Here is a 23,669-nt window from a genome sequence, read left to right as displayed (position 1 = left end):
TGCTTAAAGAAACAAACTAAAGGGTCAGAAACTCCTGGTGTAGCTGTTTCGATGAAGATTATTGTTGCTTATTGAAATAAAGCCTGGAGAAGAGTATAGGACTTTGAAAATATGATCGGACAGAGGATTGAAAGCCTTTTATGAAGAGCTACAAAACAGATTTATATATCAGAAAAACAAAACTGAGAGTAAATTGACGAAATGGAAATTAATGAAAGTGGGTAAATGAATCTTACCATTGGATAATTGCTTTTGATCTTACCTGAAAGGTATCAATTTCTCCAAACTAGCTGACTCCTTATTTTAATTAACATTAAAAACATGAAGAAGTCACACTAACCAAAATCCTATAACCCAAAATCATTATTTATTTTATTTAAACTAAAGCAAGCAGTAAAATGTAAAAATAGAATGCTTAGTGCTAAGGGGAATTGAAATTAAAACAAATGCATCAGAAATGAGAATGAGAATTTGCAGTAATGAATGTTTCTCAAAATATTATAAGTTTCATATAAACTCCATGATTTTATAAAATCCAAAATCAAGACCAAATCGAAGATAATAGAATTCAAATATGAAGATAGAGAGGTCTTGAATTCCATTTTTAATTATGGAATTATATATTTAAAACTAAAATGTATGAGAAATTGAAATGATTTTTGTATGCTGCAATTTTGTCAACAATTGCTTTTTTCCCATAGTGGTTTCCCAAGCTTGCTTTTAAAATAACATATCGCCGTATCGGATGATTCACATAACATGTTTCTTCACCATGCTTCAATTTTAATTTGCAAGACTTCACTTTTGTTGCTATGCCATATATCGATTAAATGTTAATGGCTCAAAGGCATGCATTGGAAGTTATCGCATCGGAGATTGCAATGGCAAATTGCCGATAAGAACATGTGCAATGAAATGAAGCGATCACATCATTAAAGAAATATTATATCGGGGATCGGAGAATATTTACATTGCACTTCCCGTATCGCAAAACGCACATCGTAGATTCAGAGAAATGACGTGAGCATAAAAAAATGTGATGAAATGATTGCACTATCGGCGATGCGATGGATGACGTAGCTAATCGGCAATCGACAAACTTTGGGTACCTGATGTAACACAATGTATTTTTTGCGATGCCGATATGCGATGAAGAGCGGACCCAATAACTTTTTATGATGGGATTTCAGTAACATATCAGATCCGAGACATCGGCCCTTTTAAAATTATGTCCTTACTTTTATTGCGATTGAACGGACGCGATATTTTTTTATGATTTTGATTTGCATTTCATATCGGGTCCGGGATTATGTGTTCATCGCAATATCGGTAAAGCCGATTATTGGTGATTCACAATAATGGAAGTATACTTTGACTGCAAAGCTCTCATATGCGAAATGCGATATGGCATATGAGTAAGATAATACATCAGAGGTATTTTATGAACAATTTGTTATCAAAAGAAATGCTAAGAACTACTTCCGATGAAATATTATGATGCGAATGGTCTTATGATATTCCTTGAAATTTCAATTGTGTTTTCTAAGTGAATAAAAGCAAAGTTAAAGAATGTTCAAATTCTAATGAATAAAAAATAAAATTTCCCTGAACCTGTTGCAATTTGAAATGGGTTTGCTGCTTACTTCAAGTTTCGAAAACGAATGAAAACCTGTAAATAAAACATAACACAAATAAAAAATAAACTAAGGAAAATAGAAACTAATAAGAGATGAGAATGAACTTGCAAATGCATATCTGGAAGGAAATTGTCTGCAAATTTTACCTTATGAATCTTCAAATTCTTCCTTTGATTAAAATCATCTCATTATTTATTATAAATCTAAGTGTGCAATCAGCATGAATGAAATCAATTATTCATGTTCATAAAACAGAAAATTTACCAGAAATAAATATAAAAATAAGCTTCCCTTTCGAATTGAAACAACAATTTATTACCTCTGCTTATTCTGAATAACTTGAGAAGAATGCGTATTGTTATAGCGATTGTTCAATAATGTCTTTAGTGAATGAATATGATGCGTATTGCAACATCAAATAATCAACTAAAGATTAGAATGAGATTAAGCCACTAATTGTGGAAAAATATCAAAACAGATTTGAATGTGTGCACTTGGCAAAATGGACATCCTTAAGGTCAGCTTTTAGCAAATTCCGAGGAAGATAATATGAATTTCATATGATTACCATGAAAGGTTGGACTGACCAATAATGATGGAATTAGAATTAAGCTTATCATAGACAGTCATACATTTCATGGGATAATGGGGTCATGAAGCTTTTTTATCCTCAAATCCTTACCATATAAATTTCAAAAGAAAATCTTAGAAGGAAATCCCGAAATGAAGAAAAGTGGCTTTGAGGCAATCGATACCAAGTGCAACTTTAATTGAATTTAATCAAGACATTATTCAAAATAGGCAGAGTAGAGATATCGCTATAAGAAATTTCAAAAAGGAAAGCAAGAATTAAAATTTTCTGATAAGGAAAAATGTTTCCACTGAACATGTATGAGAAGGCTGATTGCTTTGTTTTATTTTTTAATCTACAGAACTATTGCAAATAAATTAACTACATAAAACAAGCTAACTAAATTAATTCTACTCCTATTCTAACCATATACATGAAAATGACTAGGTATAGTCATATTTCCAGTGTAGCCATTTTCTCATTTTTATTCCTGTGTTTATGTACAGTTCAAATGTTAGTAATAAAAATACAAATCTAATTAAACTAAGAAAATTAAATATGAAATCAAAATGTACAGTTATTGTTAGTAACTGATTTAAAATCTCTTTCTCATGAAATTTCCTTTCCAATTCAATACCAATTGGATCACAAAAATCTGGATGAATTTCCATTAATGATTGGGAAACGTTCAAAAGAGGAGATAACAGGCTGAATTGTGGATATGAGTTTTCAAATTCAAAGGCCTGGAAAAAATTGTTAGCGTTATGTACAAATGTTAAGCTATTAACCATCTCCTTTGAGAGAAAAATTTCCAAATATTTTTCAAACGAATTAATGAAAAATGGATGGAAATCTTTCAAATGAGATGGAAAATTATTAATTGAATTGAATTGCTGTCCAGATTGCAAAAATACATTTTCTTGTTGACATTGCCTTTGAAAAAATAGAAGCTTTTGATAAGAAATGAGCATCAATTGATATTGACATGTTAACAGCTTTTGATGTTCATGGTTATAGCATGAAACTTCAATTTCCCAATAAAGCAATTCATCAATTGAGTGTTTGATAGTAAGGTGTTCAATATGCCAGCGAAAAGTGTGAAAATTTTGCAAAATAAAATCAGAAAATAAATCTAAGTTTAAACAAAATAACTGTGAAAGAAAAACTAGAATGAAATCACTATTTGTACAACTAATGTTACAGCACAATTGGGATTGTTTTGAAATAATTTCTCTTTCACAAGGATTGGCTAGAATTATGAAATTTGGGTAATTTCGAATTCCAACTTGTGAAATAGAAAACGAACTATGATTATGAATAGGAATGGGAGTTTGATCCTCATATGAATCATAAATTGGAATGTTTTCTTGAATGGTGAAATCATGAAGATAATTTGCTTCTCTAAAATGAGGATTAGTTGGGATAATTCCTAAATTGAAGCGTTCCTCATCCTCAGATGTTATTTGAATTTTATCATGAGGATTCTCTTGAGAAGAATAGAAATCAACATCCTCAATGTCAGAGTAATCATCATAAATGACCTCACAAGATTGTCTAGAATTCCCTTCGATTTCATCCAATATACCAAAACAAGGAGGAACAAAAATCTCATGTTCATTAGTGGCAAAAGAATGATCAATTATTGTTTCTTTATCTTGATAAAAATTTAATGGTAATTCATTTAAATCATCCTCTTTAATTTCTGAAATATCATTAATACCAAGAGGAAAAGTATTACCATCATTAAAAATATCAGGATAAAGGGAAAAATGTGAACCTGAAACAATGCACTTAAAACTGTCTCTGTTTGAGAACTCTTGTGCATTATGCTCATTGTAAATTTCAGATTGCAGATCATTCCTTTGCGTGCGTATGCTTTCTTGAAGAATGCTGCTTTGCTGCTCTGATTTTGGCATTTGCTCATCATGGAGAAATTCAGAAATTTGTATAGCAGTTTGCATTTTGATTGTTGGTTGTACTTGCTGATTTGCGATTTTATTTTCCGAATTTACTTCAAAGTAGCTTTCATATTTCAAGGCAGCTTTTTCTCCAAAATTGTTGTTGTTGTCTTCTTGCATTTGAATGGAAATATTTTCCAAGCTTTGTGAAACCACTTCATCACCATTTATTTGCACATCCAAATTGGGACTCTCATTTATATTGGAAGGGGATGGAACAAAGCTTGAATTAATTTCATATGGATTGGGAATGGGTGGAAGAGAACAAATATATTCAAACCAATCTAATGATTCTTCTTCCGTAGGTTTATCTTCGTCTTTAAATCTTAAACAATTCAAGTGAAATCGAATATTAAAATCATTAACAGACTCATTTTCAAACCTACGTAGATATTCAATTTCTTCACATACCTGTTCATAATCATAGCTGTCAAATTTACAAATGAAAATTGTAACAAATTGATCCCAGCTGTGGATTGAAGCAACTGGAAGAGTTCTACACCAGCTTCTGGCTTTTGCCGCAAATGTAAGAGTAAAAATTCTGCATAAGATGCCTTCATCAATTCCTTGAAAATCATAATTTGAAATGTTTTGAATAAATTGAAAGACATGGTTAAAAGCAGAAGAATTTCTCTTACCATTGAACTTTACCTGAGACAAGAGTCTTACCACTTCGGGTGGAGTATTAGAACATGCACGTCCATGGATACAACTCCAAATTGGAAGTTTAAGAGGAGCCATCATAATAAATAAAGTGTTAAATAAAAAAGACTCCAATAGACAAAAAGTTTTAGGCCCTCCTTCTAGTGCCAAAAATGTTGATGCCTCGAAAATCGCTGCAATAACATTGGGGGATAACCACCCGGTCCAGACCTTAAAGCAACTCCTTTTCCGTTTGGTGTGGTGGCTCCGACTGATTTAACTAGGTCCAATTACCTTCTCCCTATTGCTATTGGTTTATAATGTATCTTTAACTACCAATAGACAGGGATATCAGATCACTTCTTCTTGCTGATCAGGCAAGAGAATGACCCTTAAGCTGATTTGGGTTCAGCCAAGCCACAACTAAAGTTTTTCCTCTTTGAGAAGAGGACTTAAAAGAATGTAGAATTTACTCTAAATGCAAGCTTATTCTATGATACCAACAAAAGAAACTAATCTAAATCCTATCTTAATTAGGCAGATATAGATCTAACCCAACTATGAGCAAGATAATTAAAGTATTAGGATTTAAATATGTCTTGTTTATAATGAATATCAAGTTAATGAAGTAGTTCAATTAACTGATATTATGGTTACCAAAACACATCCTATTGTGACCTCTTAATTGAAATAATTAACCAACAACATTCAGGAAATAGTTCACAACACATTACCATTCAATAAATCAGTTTTATACGACAGATTTATGAGCAAATAGTTACTTAGAAATCAGATTTTAATTCATAAGAACAAAGATACCTAATAACAATATTGAGACAAATTACCCATGTTGACAATAGTGCACAAACATGAATAAAATGAGACATTCCTGTTACCATAAAATGAAACTGATATTTGAAACAATAGTATTAGAAATACCAATTTATTGCATCCATTTCTCTGATCTTGGTCTCCAACAGTCCTTTACATTGCTTGAACTTCTGCCTTCAAAACTAGAGTCACAATAGTGCAAACTCTGCCCCTCATACATAATTCAAGATACAAAGGAAAAATCCTCAACAATCTCCAGATCTGAGATTTTCTCTCCTCTGTCCTACAACTCTAAATTCCTATTACAATAGTGCTTTTAGAAGTCTAGAATTGCAGAGGAGAGCAACCCATTGTTACATTCTGCAATCTATTACTTACACAATTTGTGAAGGAATTCTTGAGAGGAAAGTTTGGTGAAGAGAAATTTGCCAAATCTAATTTTATTTGCACAAAAATCCTGATCTTCAATTGCTGGAGCATTCTCATTAATTGAGATCATTTTCTCCATATTTCTTCCACTGTTTTCATGCAAAAAGAAATCAAAATAAATTAAAATGCAACAATAAAATCAACATGGCATTGCTGGCATTTAAATCAAATCCAATCAAATTCTATTTAAATAACTAATTGAAAATAAAATATAAACTTTCTCTTGATGCCTGGGATGATTTAATTGGTCAAGGATATTATTGATGAATGGATATGCAATTAGAAGAGGCTTGGGCAAATGAAAATGCAGAAAATAACTCAGAAAATTTATTTTGTTTTAGAAATTCAGAGCTTGATCTTCTGCTTGATTTTCGACCAAATAAATGACCAAATCTGTTAATGAAACCTCCTCAGAAATGTTCTCCTTGATTTTATCTTTCCAATGAGCCGTCCTGGACCTCATTTGGCCAAATATAACTTAATCTATAAGCCTCCAAAGTTGATGGATCAAATCTGTCATGAATCTGGAAATTCTGTTGCTGGGCTAAAAATATTGCAATTAAAAACTAATGCTAAATTAGTCTCTAATTAATTCTAAATCAACTGTTAATTATAAACTAAACTAATTATTAATCTAATTAACTGATATCTAATTAGCTATTTATAAACAAATTTAATCTAATTAAAAAACTAATTAATATTAATCTAAATGATATTTAAATTTAAATTTAATCAAATTAATTAACTGTTATAAATTAATTAATCTGATTAATTTAAAATTCATTAATTAAATAATATATTAATTAATTTAAAATGTTAAATAATTACTTTAATATATTATATTATAACTAAACTAATATATAACAACCTATTTTACTTACTCATTCCTAACTAACTTACCTTTCAATGAATGAATGAGTGTTAGCAAAAAAAACAAAGCTTATATGGTTAGTATTTTCTAATATATGTTCACGACTTTTTATTTATGAGTAAGTCGAAACATAAAACAAATATTAAGTTAATGCCCCTTTGCCCTTATGCTTATTGGCAAATCGGATCTAGAGGGAGATGGATATCGGGGTTTGTTAAAATTGTTTCATAGGAGAGCCCCGATGCGATATAAATGTTCATTCCCTTTTGCTTTTCGACGATCGGAGGTATCAGGGTATGGTCATCAGGCTTTTATTACAATGCAATACAAAATCCCCGATCCGATATCGCATCAGGGGTATGATGTGTATCGGGACTTTTTAAAATGTGTTCCGAATAAAACTTCCAATCCGATTAAAATTTATTTTATTTATTAATTTTTTATATATTTAATTTTAATTTAATTAAATTAATTATATATTAATTAAATTTAATTAAATTAATATTTGATATTATTTTTTGTTTTGATTTTATTTTAATCAAATTTAGTTAAGTTGTGAAATTATTTAAACTACAGCCACTTGAATGTTTGGGTTTTCGAGATTAGGATTTGATTTGGAAATTGGAGTGAATTTCTTAAAAATCCCGATAATTAATGATTTTGCCGCATAACTAAAAATACAAAAAATGTTAGTAAAAACTCGCTATGAGTTAATATTTAAAATGAATGCGTTATTGATCTAATTTATTTACAAAGTGCAATATTGTAGATTTTATGCATTTTTAACCTAGGCTACATAAATAATCAGACTTTCAAAGGAGTGCCATTTTCAAACCAGTTGACCAAATGAGGTGAAACAAGCGTCAATGGGAAGCTTATAAAAAATCGATTCTAATAAAGCAATCAAAACAAGAATCCAAAGAAAATGAAAAATTAACAAAAGCGTAGGGCAATCAACTAAATAAAAATCCAAAAAGGTGTTTAGCCAAAATTTTTATAGAAAGGGTCCCCATTATTTGAGTTGAGCAAGTCAAAAATGGGGGGTTGTGTTTTTACCATAACACTTTCTTACATGAGTGGCTACCATGTATTCAAATTTTGTAGTTGAGAGTGCCACTACATATTGTCTTTTGTTCATCCAACTGATTGCTCCTCTAAATGGGTTAAACACATACCCATTTGTAGATTTTATTCAATCTATATCTCTAGCATAGTGTACATCAACAAAGCCATTTATGTCCTGGTCATCGTTGTTAGCATAATACATATCTAATAGTGCCACACAAATATGTGAAATCCCTCTTTACTATTGTCCAATGTTCCTTCCTGATATTAACATATACCCGCTCAATAATCCCACTACATATGCAAGTTTCGATCTAGTATAGACCATTGCATACATCAAGCTTCCAACCACACTGGCATATGGAACATGGGACATGTCCTCCTCCTCTTCATATGTCTTGGGAAACTGATCTACATATAACTTTACACCTATATGAATAGGCACCTTTGTCAATTTACATTTGTGCATGTTAAACTTCTACAATATTGTCTCGACATACTTCCTCTAACTTAACTAGAGTTTCTTGTTTGCCTAATCTCTTAATAATTTCCATACCCAAGATGAAATTTGCAGCATCAAAGTCATTTATGTCAAATTTATAGGAAAACTGAGTTTTCACTTATTTAATGATTTCCCCAACATCTTCAATCAACAAAATATCATCCATATACATGACCAAATGAATAACACGATGGCCAAGTAATTTGAAATATATGCAGTGATCTTATTTGTTCCTTGTGAAGCCAAGTCCCAATATATATGTATCAATTTTTTCATACCACGTCCTTGGATATTGTTCAACCCATATTGGGATTTTTTAGCCTGCATACTTGCTCTTTCTTTCCTTTTAGAGGAAAAAATTATGGCTGCTTCATGTAGCTTTATTCTTCCAGATCCCCATGTAGGAATGTTGTCTTCATATTAATATTTTCTACTTCAATAGCAAAAGAACCAATCATAGATAAATTAATATAAGGTAACTCAACAACATGAGAAATAATATCACAAAAGTCAATTCCCTCTACATGAGAATAACCCTTTGCTACTAATCGAGCTTTGTATTTATCCAATCTACCTTTTGAATTCAACTTCTTCTTAAGCACACATTTACCACCAATGGAATTTCTTCTAGACGAAAACTTGTAGTGTCCCTTCTTGGTTAGTTAGTTTCGGTGACACCTGAAGAGGGTGATTTTGATGGAGTGTGTTAGGGCCTAAATCTACCTCAGGCTGAGAAACGCAGGTCTAGGGTAACATCAAACCACGCTTAACCTGGTAGCTAGCCCTACCAGGTCGGGAGAGGGCTCTCTACTTGTCAATCTCAAGAAAATATGGCCAATAAAGCATGAGATGACTGATATAAAGACTAATTTTAGGCTAGATATATACTCAAAGGAGTTTGATTGAGTTTTATGATGGTTTGCTAGATCAGATGTGAAAGGCAGTTTTGGGTCCGAGGAATGAGCTCAGTTTTGCAGAGGTTTCTGTGGGGTGAAGTAGGAAAGTGCTTTAGTACCTTGAATTAAGTGAAATGGAGAGTCTTAAGACTAGTGAAGAGTTGGAGAGGGCATAGAAGTGTCATGAGTCCTCTTCAAACAATAGAAAACATGTAAAGCTAAACAAACCCTAAGGTAGAGCACTACAACATCAATGATTTCCACCTTTATACTTGATTCATTTATTTAAAGCTGAAAAGAGAGAGATAATGCCACACATAAACACATGATAACTTGAATCACAGAAGGAAAAAGAATACTAAGTCACCTTGCCACAAGAATCCCACAAAATGCTGCAAACCCTGGTCTATTTCCTTGCCAAACTGCAGAGATGATGTACAATAATGCTCAAAGCATTCACAAGAGTCCAACCTTTACAATTGACTGAAAAAGTACTAGATATAGGCAAAAAACAACTCATGCTAGCCTTTAGGGGTTGAATTCATGATTTTAGGAGCTATTTCAATAAGATTTAAAATAAGAACTGAAAAATAGGCAGTGGAATAACTTGCCTCTAACACCTAGGAAACTGATTCATTCAGTTCAAAACCACCTGTTCATGATGTATCTACCTCCATAAGTGAATTTTCATAATTTTTACATCAAATTCCATTTACATCAATTTAAATAAGGAGTTTGACCATGAGAGAGAAAAAGTCAAACTGAGAAAAAACTAGGCGAAAAACAGAGTTTTTTTTGGCAAAAATGACACTTTTTCATCCTGTGCATAACACTTTTTCCCAGTTGATTTTGGAGGCCTTCCCATCCACCAAATTTGCTCCAAGTGGGCTTGTTGGAAAGGTATTTCTATATACTTTCTAGAAATAGTGAAATTTTGAATTTTGTGTCCACTTTCCCTTCCAAAAGTCAGTTCTCCCAACACTTCTTCCTTTGTGGCCAAAAAGTGGCAGAGAGGGCATTTTTGAGGTGTTTTTGATCCTTTGGGAAGCTCAAAACTTGTCAAATTTTTTTAGTAATTTCTGGATATGCATGATTTTTCACAAGGAATCTAAAAATATAGAGTTTTCCTACAGAGGAGGTCCCTATCAAAAGCGAGCGCCAGGTGGCGCTATGCACTATGCAGAAAAACCTGTTTTTTCCTTAAAAATTTCAAAATTGCCAAAAAGTGTGCCAAATTTCTTGAAATTTGGCATGAGTGACCTTCATCAACTACTATGTTGACCCAAGGAAGCTTCAGCCAAGATCTTGAGCTTATCTTTCTCTTTCATTTTCCTCAACTTGGCTTTTAAGCTCCTTATCCTTGCTTTGCAAATATTTTTTCTTTCCAAATAATGAAAAGCCATGTGCCTCAACATCTTTTTCTCCTTGTTGGCTTTCTCAAGCAGCTTCTCCAAGTGCATATTTTCCCTCTCTAGCCAAGATTCCCGGTCAGCATCAACCTCTTGCTCAAGTGGTGTCAACTTGACTTTCCTCCTCTTTGCTGCTTGCCTGTTTTCCCTTATGTTTTGCAGCTCCATGATTGTCTGCTTGTCCTCCAACTGCTTGTTCCTTTGCTCAAGGTAGTTTATGATCCACTTAGCTCTTTCAAGGTTAAGAGATAAGTCATGAATGTCAACTTCTTGTTCTTTGATGATCTCCTTGAGTTTTGAGCTTTGGGAGCCCAAATCAGTATCCTCATCCTAAATCAAAATGAAATCTTTCTCCTGACCTTCAGATGGCCCTTCATCATGCAATGGTTGTTTCCCTTTGTCCTGTACTTTCTTTGCTTAAGAAGAAGGCAAAGCCCCTTTCACCCCGGGTGAAGATAGCATTTGCCTAGGGTCTGATGAAGGAAACGAGACCCCTTCCACCCCAGGTGGAGAAAGTACTCGTTTGGCAGCTGCAAATAATATCCTTGTGCCTTTTTGATAAGTGATAAAGACTAGTGCACTGGTAGTTTGAGTCTCATGAACCCCTTGTTGATTTGAAGGCCCTCCCGCCTCTTGAAATACTGATGAGGTCACTTGAGGGATTTTGAAAACCTCATGTGAAATGAAATCATCCCATGAATATTTAGCAAACTCAGATGATGCAAAACAACAATTTTGATCAATGCAAAGTGATAAATGCTGTTGTACTGTTGATGAGGAGGTTTTCTTTGCACCAATGTGGTCATTTTCTCAATATTTCTGCATATTAAATAGGGGAGGTTCATCATCCTCACTCTAGTGAAATGCATCAATAATCTAACAAGATAGGTGTACAAGTGAGAAAATCTCCCTTCACAGCTGAAGTATTTGATAATAAGCTTCATGAGTGGAGCATATGTGTCCTGTAGTTATCTAAAAGGAAAGACCCTACTAATTTGCTTTTGATAACTAGCCTTGATATAAGGCTCATAATGCTCTTTGTCCACAAGCTGTCCTTTGGTCCACTGTTCAACCACATTCAAAATACCTGTTGCTTCAGCTATAGTTTCAGGTGTCAAAGTGAAGGTAACACCTGCTAAATTGACCTGCCATTGTGAAGATGAAGGACAAATATTCTAGCAAGCTCATGCTGGTATTTCACCCTTTCCACCATCTCACAAAACTGGTAGTAAGACTGATGTTTGAAACATGCCACTGCAAGAGAACAAGCCAATAATTCTGTGAGTTAGTGGACTCCTCTCGGATGTGTTTTCCTCCCTTATGTGGTTTTATTGGTGCATGAATTTCTTGGGAGGAATCACTCACAGTTTCTTCATCCCTTTCATAAGCTGGATTTGTTTCCATATTTGCCACTGTATGGTGTAAAATGATGAGTATGAAGAGATTTTATCTCAAGAATAAGTGACTGCTATTTGATGAATAGGATTGATGAAAGGAGGATTTGATGCTGACTGTAGGGTTTTTAGGGAGTGATAGGGTTTGGGGATGCAAATTAGGGTTTGGGAATAGTGGGAATTAGGTATTAGGGTTTTAGGGTTTTGGGGATAGGGGGGTAGGATGAGTGGAGATGAGAGAGGGAAAGGGAAATGAAATGAGTGAAATTTTAGTGGAGAGGGATGTGAAAATGATGCAGGGCAATAAAACAACAAGAATGACAATTTTCAAAACCCTAGACAGTTTTTGTAGTGCAACTGAGAAGCAAACTAGGATTTGATTTTGCACCTATCAAAACACCATCTAAGATGATCAAATCTTTTGCAATGGAACTTAGGAATGTTTACTTACTTGCAAGAATGAAGATTGCAAAGTTTTAGAGCTTGAGGAGGTCGATTGGGTGAAATTTAGCCTTGGAGGACCAATGCGCCGCGCCAACACATAGGTGCGCCGTGCCTGTTGATCTGTCAGTGTAATTTCTACGCTCTGTGTGCCGCGCCACTACCCAAGTGCGCTGCGCCAAGGAAAATTCCAGAACTTTGCTGCAAATTGCCTCTCTTCGCCCCAAATCGCGGTTTCCACTTGTTCTTCCACTCTTTAGCACACAAAGGATGTCTTTCACACAAGAAACACTTTATATACAAGTGAATTTAATTTTTTCATTAAAAAAACCCCACTTTCTAATGTTTGCCTTTCACTTTATCCTTTAAAAAACTCTGTTTTGCAGTTTGCCTCTCTTTTTGACTTTTGATGGACTAATGCTTTGACTTTCTTGTCTCTTTTGCAGGAGCTGGAGTGCAGGAGTTTGGCAAGGTGACTAGGGCTACATTTCCGGACTTATTACGTACAGGAAAATTAAAATTACATGAAATTTTATACATAAAACATAAAAAATCTGTTAAATCAATCACTAAGCATGCAATTATTGAAATTTTTGATGCTGAGACCTTATTAGACCTCCTCATGTGCCTGTTGACCATTATTGAGCTTTTACAAGACTATGATGACAAACCCTAAACCTAATGAGACCTAAAACCCTAAAAATGGCTTTTGCAAGTGTAAAGACAAAAAATGACTGTAAATGACCCGAATTTGTGAAAATAGGCCAGCAGGTAAAGACCATGAGGGAAATTTGAGAATATGCCACTACCATCAGATGATCCATGACCTAATGGAATGCAATTGATCGAATGAGACACCTAAGAATGCATGCAACAAGAGAATTTTGATCACTGATGGAGGGATGAAGATACCGACACTAACATTGGCTCCAGTGGGGATGGTAGCTCTTGGGAGGTGCCAAGAACTACAAATATCTGGAAAGAAGACAATGCCTCTTCCATTGGGCTATGGAGTCAATAACTTCAATAAACCAAAACCAATGTCTTGACTCAAAACTAATTCAAAAATGAATTGAATAAAAAAGAAAAGACTCAAGACTGACTTTACTGAAACAAGTACTTACAAAGCTTTTATATGGCAGCAGACCATCAAGATTTGAAGGCTTCAAATCATGATGACAACCACCTGCCTACTGATGAAATATGTACAATCATGTGAAGTTGGCCTTCCAATGTAACCAATCCAGCAGATGGCTACATACTGAAATTCTGCTCTCATTTTCCCCGAGTAGGCAGAATGATGTACATGTAGGAAACTCACCATAATAACTAAAACCAAGGCTTATGCTAATGAACCAGGCAACATTCATCTTCTCTAATTCTTGAAAAATAATGCCGAAGGGATCTTGAAAATCCTGAAGCGCTAGCTTGTCTTGAGATCCAACAGCAAAAATACAAGTACTCCCTTCATTATGATCTGAAAGAAGAGTTGGCTGCTAATTGATAGGAAGGCATAGAGCAGTGTAAGATTTTTCTATCTGAGTGCTAGCTGTAAATTCCTCGACCATGAGAAATTCTAACTTGAATTCTGGCGTACTGTCTCTCTCAGGCTCATATTCCTCAATTTCATGGTCTAAGCCATTCCTAAACAGAAAACATTCTTCAAGATTATCAAACATGACAACCTTATCATTTTCAAAAGTAGAAGAAGCTTCACCAACACCTTCTTGACCATGTGCACACTACAGACCTGCATTAGCTTGGGCTGTAACATGACCTTTCAGGAGTTGATCTATCTCATCTTCAGACAGAGGAGATAATACTTTTTGTTTTCTTTTGCTCAAACAGTTATTGTCTTCTTGAAATAACATTTCAAAACATGAAAAACCTGAATGACAGTCCTCAATTCCCTGATCTTCTGAAATTTGAAAACATTGTTGATCATATTCATATGACATGGCAATCAAATTATCATTTACCATTGAGTTAGCGAAAGAATATTTTCCACTTACTTGAACAAAGATCTCATCTTGTTTTTCATAAAATGACTGGATTACCTCCTCATGAAGGCTTTGTTCTAATGAAATCAGAACACCTGGTTCAATAACTCTATCTTCATTCCAAATGATCTCAACAGCAGAGCTCTCCTTCATGGGATTTAGAACAAGGTACTCTTGATCATCATGATCTGAATCTAGATCTGAAATAGTCGACTTGAATTTATCACATTCTGAAATTGAAACTTGATTTTCCTGCATATTGTATTTTGCTATGATCAGATCTGAAATAATACCTTCTCTTCCATCATTTCCATTGTACTAAGATCTTGAACCTACTACAATTTCCTGAGCATCTTGACAAGTATTCTCTAAGTTATCTTTATGCTGCTAAAATGGATTTTGATACAGGGCTTCCATGATCTCATCATCCATGAAGTCAACATCTTCATAAATTCTCTCAATATTTTCAATAAAGCTATAAACATGTCTGCAACAGTTATTAACTAAATTTAAGGATGGATAAGATTCTTTATACCTTTCAAAGAACATGGTATGGAAATCCTTTAAACAATAAATACAAGCAGGCGGTAAACTTTCATACCAAGATCGGGCTTCACCTTCCAGAGTTGCCATGAATATCTTCATCAAGCTATCTTTAGGAAAATCAACCTGCAACTTACGAATATGCATGTGAAATCTAACTAGATGTAAAGCATCATCATTCCTATCTTCATCTTTAAACATGGGCAAATTCCTTTGCCAATCTACCTTCAGAATTTTATTTAGAAAACTTGGAATGTGATCTCGGCTCATGGGAGCATACCTTTGATCTAGCGAAACCATTTTGATAACAATGAATTCACCAAGAAATTATTCAGGCTACTGATTCTTGAAGATTAAAGTCACCATAAAAAGTCTAAACCTTGGTATTCTTCGACACTAGAGTCGCCAGGGGAACGATTTTAGCCTTCCGGTGTCTAATCGCTGTTCACCATCAACAATCAGATCTAAACTTGATAGATTTTGGCGAGGAACATAAAACTCCATTCCCCAGTACAGTTTCTAATATGTTAGGGCCTAAATCTACCTCAGTCTAAGAAACGCAGGTCTAGGGTCACATCAAACCACGCTTAACCTGGTAGCTAGCCCTACCAGGTCGGGAGAGGGCTCTCTCCTTATCAATCTCAGGAAAATATGGCCAATAAAGCTTGAGATGACTGATATAAAGACTAATTTTAGGCTAGGTATATACTCAGAGGAGTTTGATTGAGTTTTATGATGGTTTGCTGGATCAGATGTGAAAGGCAGTTTTGGGTCCAGGGAATGAGCTCAGTTTTGCAGAGGTTTCTGTGGGGCGAGGTAGGAAAGTGATTTATTACCTTGAATTAAGTGAAATGGAGAGTCTTAAGACTGGTGAGGAGTTGGAGAGGGCATGGAAGTGTCAGTCCTCTTCAAACAATAGAAAACATGTAAAGTTAAACAAACCCTAAGGTAGAGCACTACAACATCAATGATTTCCACCTTTATACTTGATTCATTTAGTTAAAGCTGAAAAGAGAGAGAGATAATGGCACACATAAACACATGATAACTTGAATCATAGAAAGAAAAACAATACTAAGTCACCTTGCCACAAGAATCCCACAAAATGCTGCAAACCCTGGTCTATTTCCTTGCCAAACTGCAGAGATGATGTACAATAATGCTCAAAGCATTCAAAAGAGTCCAACCTTTACAAATGACTAAAAAGTACTAGATATAGGCAAAAAACAACTCATGCTAGATTTTAGGGGTCGAATTCATGAGTTTAGGAGCAGTTTCAACAATATCTAAAATAAGAACTGAAAAATAGGCAGTGGAACAACTACATAGGAAACTGATTCATTTAGTTCAAAACCACCTGTTCATGTGTATCTACCTCCATGAGTGAATTTTCATCATTTTTACATCAAATTCCATCAATTTACATCAATTTACATCATGAGTTTGATCATGAGAGAGAAAAAGTCAAACTGAGAAAAAACTAGGCGAAAAACAGAGTTTTTTGGCAAAAATGGCACTTTTTCATCATGTGTGTAGCGCTTTTTCCCAGTTGATTGTGGAGGCCTTCCCATCCACAAAATTTTCTCCAAGTTGGCTTGTTGGAAGGTATGTCTGTCTACTTTCTAGAACAAGTAAAATTTTTGAATTTTGTGTCCATTTGCCCCTCCAAAAACCAGTTCTCCCAACACTGCTTCCTGTGTGGCCAAAAAGTGGCAGAGAGGGCATTTTTGAGGTGTTTTTGATCCTTTGGGAAGCTCAAAACTTGTCAAAAATTTCTAGTAATTTTTGGGTATGCATTATTTTTCACAAGGAATCCAAAAATTTAGAGTTTTCCTCTAGAGTAGGTCACTATCAAAAGCGAGTGCCGAGTGGCGCTTCGCACCAGGCAAAAAAACCTATTTTTTCCTTCAAAATTTCAAAATTGCCAAAAAGTGTGCCAAATTTCTTGAAATTTGGCATGAGTGACCTGCATCAAGTACTATGTTGGGCCAAGGAAGCTTCAGCCAAGATCTTGAGCTCATATTGCTCTTTCATTTTCCTCAACTTGGCTTTTAAGCTCCTTATCCTTGCTTTGCAAATCTTGTTTCTTGCCAAATAATGAAAAGCCATGTGCCTCAACATCTTTTTCTCCTTGTTGGGTTTCTGAAGTAGCTTCTCCAAGTGCATATTTTCCCTCTCTAGCTAAGATTCTCGATCAACATCAACATCTTGCTCAAGCAGTGTCAACTTGACTTTCCTCCTCTTTACTGCTTGCCTGGTTTCCCTTATGTTTTGCAGCTCCATGATTGTCTGCTTGTCCTCCAACTTATTTTTCCTTTGCTCAAGGTAGTTTATGATCCACTTAGCTCTTTCAAGGCTAAGAGATAATTCATGAATGTCAGCTTCTTGTTATTTGATGATCTCCTTGAGTTTTGAGCTTTGGGAGCCCAAATCAATATCCTCATCCTGAATCAAAATGAAATCTTTCTCCTGACCTTCAGATGGCCCTTCATCATGAAATTGTTGTTTCCCTTTGTCCTGTACTTGCTTTGCTAAAGAAGAAGGCAAAGCCTCTTTCACCCCGATGAAGATAGCATTTTCCTATGGTCTGATGAAGGAAACGAGACCCCTTCCACCCCAGGTGGAGATAATACTCGTTTGGCAGCTGCAAATAATCTCCTTGTGCCTTTTTGATAAGTGATAAATACTGGCACACTGGTAGTTTGAGTCTCATGAACCTCTTGTTGATTTGAAGGCCCTCCTGCTGCTTTAAATACTGATGAGGTCACTTGAGGGATTTTGAAAACCTCATGTGAAATGAAACCATCCCATGAAACATTCAACAAACTCAGCTGATGCAAAACAACAATCTTGATCAATGAAAAGTGATAAATGCTATTGTACTGTTGATGAGGAGGTTTTCTTTGCACCAATGTGGTCATTTTCTCAATATTTCTGCATATGAAATAGGGGAGGTTCATCATCCTCACTCTAGTGAAATGCATCAATAATCTAACATGATAGGTGTACAAGCGAGAAAATCTCCCTTCACAACTGAAGCATTTGATAATGAACTTCATGAGTGGAGCATATGTGTCCTGTAGGTATCTGAAAGGAAAGACCCTACTGATTTGCTTCTAATAACTAGCCTTGATATAAGGCTCATAATGCTCTTTGTCCACAAGCTGTCCTTTGTTCCACTGTTCACCAACATTTGGAATACACATTGCTTCAGCTATAGTTTCAAGTGTCAAAGTGAAGGTAACACCTGCTAAATTGACATGGCCATTGTGAAGATGAAAGACAAATAGTCTAGCAAGCTCATGCTAGTATTTCACCCTTTCCACAATCTCACAAAACTGGTAGCAAGGCTGATGTTTGAAACATGCTATTGCAAGAGGACAAGCCAATAATTCTGTGAGTGTAGTGGGCTCCTCCCGGATGTGTTTTCCTCCCTTATGTGGTTTTCTTGGTGCATGAATTTCTTGGGAGGAATCACTCACAGTTTCTTCATCCCTTTCATAAGCTAAATCTGTTTCCATATTTGCCATTGTATGGTGTAAAATGATGAGTATGAAGATATTTTATCTCAAGACTAAGTGACTGTTGTTTGATGGATAGGACTGATGAGTGGGATTGATGAAAGGAAGATTTGATGCTAATTGTAGGGTTTTTAGGGAGTGATAGGGTTTAGGGATGCAAATTAGGGTTTGGGAATAGTGGGAATTAGGTATTAGGGTTTTATGGTTTTGGGGATAGGGGGTAGAATGAGTGGAGATGAGAGAGGGGAAGGGAAATGAAATGAGTGAAATTTCAGTGGAGAGGGATGTGAAAATGATGCAGGGCAATAAAACAACAAGAATGACAATTTTCAAAACCCTAGATAGTTTTTGTAGTGCAACTGAGCAACAAACTAGGGTTTGATTTTGCACCTATCAAAACACCATCTAAGATGATCAAATCTGCTTCAATGGCCCTTAGGAATGTTTACTTACTTGGAAGAATGAAGATTGCAAAGTTTTAGAGCTTGAGGAGGTCGATTGGGTGAAATTTAGCCTTGGAGGACCGGTGCGCCGTGCCAACACACAGGTGCACCGCGCTCAACAGGTGCGCCGCGCCTGTTGATATTTCAGTGTAATTTCTGCGCTCTGTGCGTCGCGCCAAGGGAAATTCCAGAACTTTTCTACAAATTGCCTCTCTTCGCCTCAAATCATGATTTCCACTTGTTCTCTCACTCTTTAGCACACAAATGATGTCTTTCACACAAGAAACACTTTATATACAAGTGAATTTAATTTTTTCATTAAAAAAAACCCACTTTCTAATGTTTTCCTTTCATTTTATCCTTTAAAAAACTCTATTTTGCAATTTGGCTCGCTTTTTGACTTTTGATGGACTAATGCTTCAAATTTCTTGTCTCTTTTATAGGAGCTGGAGTGCAAGAGTTTGGCAAGGTGACTAGGGCTGCATTTCCGGACTTATTACATATAGGAAAATTAAAATTACATGAAATTTTATACATAAAACATAAAAAATCTGTTTTTGAAAAAAATCAATCACTGAGCATGTCATTATTGAAAATTTTGATGCTGAGACCTTATTAGACCTCCTCATGTTCCTGCTAACCATTATTGAGCTTTTATAAGACTATGATGACAAACCCTAAACCTAATGAGACCTAAAACCCTAAAAATGGCTTTTGTAAGTGTAAAGACAGAAAATGACTGTAAATGACCTGAATTTGTGAAAATAGGCTAGTAGGTAAAGACCATGAGGGAAATTTGAGAATATGCCACTACCATAAGATGATCCATGACCTAATGGAATGCAGCTGATCAAATGAGACACCTAAGAATGCATGCAACAAGAGAATTTTGATCACTGATGGAGGGATGAAGATACCGACACTAACATAGTGTATAAAGATTATATATGTCAGACTTATGTATATGCTTGTACGCTATAAACATGGTTGGTTCATGCTTATGATAATATCTATGGTTGTGTGTATAAGACTGATTTTGGTTAAGTGCATATTATCAATGTTTCTCTTTTGGCATCCTTATTTTGACTTTGGTGCATGACATGAATGATGGTCTATGATTGTGACACATGAACAAAAACTACTATGTGGAGTAACTAACTGACCATAATCTTGTAGATGATTTATGAATTACATGGTTATGTACGCTTAACCATGTATTTAGCAGGAATTGGCAGGGAACTTAGTTACTTGCCGAGAAGGATGCTTAGATAATAAATGACCATGGAGGTCATATATATAATTGGGTAAAATGTGATCGAATTAATTCATTATGAATTTTAGTTGATGTGTTTAAGATATGAGGTTATGATGCAAGTAGGTTTGGGGAATTAAAACCTTGCCAATAGATCATTAGATGCGTATGAACTCACAACCAATATCCTTGGAATAGATCAAGGCGTGTAGTCTTGATTCTACTAGGATGTGAGGTCCTAGGTATAGGGCAAGGGCGAGGAGTCCTAACAAGTCGAGAGAGGCGCACAATCCCTATTCTCTGACAAGAAAAAAAAACACCACTTAAAGGCTTACATTAACCAGTTGAATTAATCTAAGTTAAACTTTCAGCTCAATTAACTCCAATTTACCCACTTTAGAGGGTCATTTAGAATTTTTTATTTTTATTTTTATTTTAATACAAAAATATTAATTATCTATTTTTGAAAAAAACAATAGAAAGTTATCTAGAAAGGACACATAGGGTGATGAATATTAGATAATTAAACTAATTAAATAATTAAGAAAAATTGAGAGGTCCACACGAGACAGTGGTGAATTATATTAAGTATAATAAACTAAAAATAGGTTAATTTTTTCATGAAGTGGGAGGTGTCACTCCACTCAATGCTTATAAATATTGAAATATTTTTCCCCATGGGAGAGGATATCAGGAAAAGTAGGGAGATGCTGCTGATGAAATAATTTCCAAATTCCTAAATTAAAAATCCCAATAGATTTTCCTAGTTGATGGAAATTGGGTGGCGTGAGAGGAAGATAAGATATCTTCCTTAGTTTTCCCAATGTATCTCACTATTGCTAAATTTGGTACTATTTGTGAGCTCATATGACTTAGTGGTTCTAGGGAAAATGGTTTCTATTGGATATGGTTGGGTGGTGAAATTCACTGGTTTGTTGGAGTTGGCAAGCGAAGCTGTTGAACAATGTAGATCAACTGAGTATCATGTATAATTTCTAGTTTTTTATATTATGCTTAAATTAACTTCTATTGAATGAAGATGTAGCTAGTTCACATGTCTAGATATAAATTGTTTTTCCAAAAAGTTATAATTACAGTCATTAGCTTTCAATTTATTCCCTTTTATATACATTTCTTGAAAATTAAATATCTGCTAAAGGATACTTTGTTTTAACTCATGGGTGGAAAGTTTCTTTATATAGTAAATGTTTACTTTAGTTGGTTGTAAGGTTTTCCCACCAGATGGTGGTGTGAATTGTAGTTCCAATGGTTTCCATTTATTACAATTGTAAAATTTTTACTCATATTTTAAGGTTCTCTGTTTTACTGTAAATAAATTTAAACTTTCAATTAACCTCATTTGATTGGTTTATGGAAGCATTTCGTTGTTTTTTGAAAAGAATATTAATATGTTCATTATTATTAGGGAGGAGGAAGAAAGATTAAAAATTAAGCTAACTTTTGGAATATATTTTTCACCCAACCATATTTACAAGATTGAATTTGTCATTCTAGTTTATTTTTAAGGTGCGAACGTTATATTTTCCATATTCAAGTGTTGTATCATTACATGTGATGGATTGTAATGTTAATTATGGATAGATATGAATCTTGACATGATACAAAATGTGTTAACAAGATATATGTTCAATTTACTATGGGTAAAGTGCATTTTTGTTTACCTTTGACTTGTGATTTAAATCTGTGTAGTTACGATATATAAATTTGGACTATTATGCCATTAATGACTCAACATTCCTACATTTCTTATCCATGTAATTAAAGAAATATGATGTTTTAGAGTGTTAAATAATGTAGGTAAATTAAGAAGTTTGTTTGAATTTCATAACTTCAAGAGTACATATGCCTATTTATATAAAAATGTAATTTTTGGAGTATAAGAAGGGTTGAGATAAAGAGGAAATAATTTTGAGACAATTTTCTCAGCCTTGTATTCAAGGAGAATGTGTAACTACGTTGAAATTATCATTGTATGTTACATATTTTTTTTAATATCGATATGCTTCTATTTCCTTCCAACTCTGCACATTGATTCTAATGTGTATTCAGTATTTGGATTAAATATGAAATTAGATGTCCGTGGATATAATATTGTGTTTTAAGCAAGGAATTATATTTGCTAATGTGGTACCAATTTGTGTTACAATCTTGGGACTTGGTTTGAATCAAACTAATCAACACAAACATGCAATCTATGGGTTGAATTCTCAACTAGGTGAAATCCTATTGGAATTCCATGTTTATATTTATTGACTTGTGTACATATATTGTAAAGCATAGAGATAATTCTACTGCATCTAAGACAACTGTTTATGTGGCTTCAAGTATAAATGTTAAGTAATGGGCATCTATATAGAATTTGAACCAATCCGTCTCCATGGTTCAATAAGTTGGTCTTTGACCATTTATGTGTTGCTACCCTTTAATTCACTAACACTTTATATATTGCATAGCTAAGGCAACTATCTAGTTCACTCATTATTTAATTAAAATAACTATTATATTTATTACTAGAACTCCTACTGTTGGATATTATTATCCTTGAAGTCCCATGTTTTTTTTTTTTTCTCCGTAAGACTATGCTATTTATATTACAAAAAATTCAAAAATTACAGCAAATTTTACATCAAGGCCGTGGTCCTGCATCTCCAGAGAGATTTTCCCCATAATGGACCTTTCAGAGCAACACCATTACAAAATTGGATCAACTTTCCATCCTTCCGACATAGCCAGCATCTAAATCGGCACAGTAGACATATAAACCGCCACGGTGGACACATAAACCTACACGGTGGACACATAAACTGACACGGTGGACATATAAACCGTCATGGTGGACACATAAACAAACATATAAAGAGAGCAGAAGAGACGAACAGAGAGTTGCATTCCTGGCAGTGAAAAACAGAGTGACGGTTGAGCTATTCCTCATCAGTTGTGTGAGGCTCATCCTTCGTTTGACCTTTGAGCTTCTGAGATTCCTCCATGTCCGAGCGCAACGACCTCTGTACCGGCTCACTGGGGCCAGCATCAGCAGCTTGTGTGGCTTGGGGAGTGTCTGCTCTGGTTGGCCGCCTCATATCTACCATAGGAACTTGCATGTCAACCACTGGCACATTCAGGTCTTCCAATTGCCCCCTGAGACTGCTGCAATGTTCCACCGAGACTGAGACAATGAGAGTGTTGTTCTCTAGAGTGCAGGGGATCCGGTAGCGAACAGCCGGATGCTCCACATGACCACAG

The 23,669-nt window shown here is 34.8% G+C and overlaps 1 pseudogene; it reads right to left on the bottom strand.

Annotated features, from left to right (window-relative positions):
• Positions 1 to 23,093, bottom strand: part of LOC149262799 (E3 ubiquitin protein ligase RIN2 pseudogene) — a 58,379-nt pseudogene extending 35,286 nt beyond the window's left edge.
• Positions 23,094 to 23,669: the final 576 nt, after the last annotated feature.

This window comes from Pinus tabuliformis, chromosome 6, assembly GCF_031772625.1.
Source record: "Pinus tabuliformis cultivar Carrire ecotype Pingquan chromosome 6, CPIR1, whole genome shotgun sequence".
Classification (NCBI taxonomy): Eukaryota; Viridiplantae; Streptophyta; class Pinopsida; order Pinales; family Pinaceae; genus Pinus; species Pinus tabuliformis.
The sequence above is the reverse complement of the archived record's forward strand: the minus strand, read 5'-3'. Positions and strand labels throughout refer to the sequence as shown.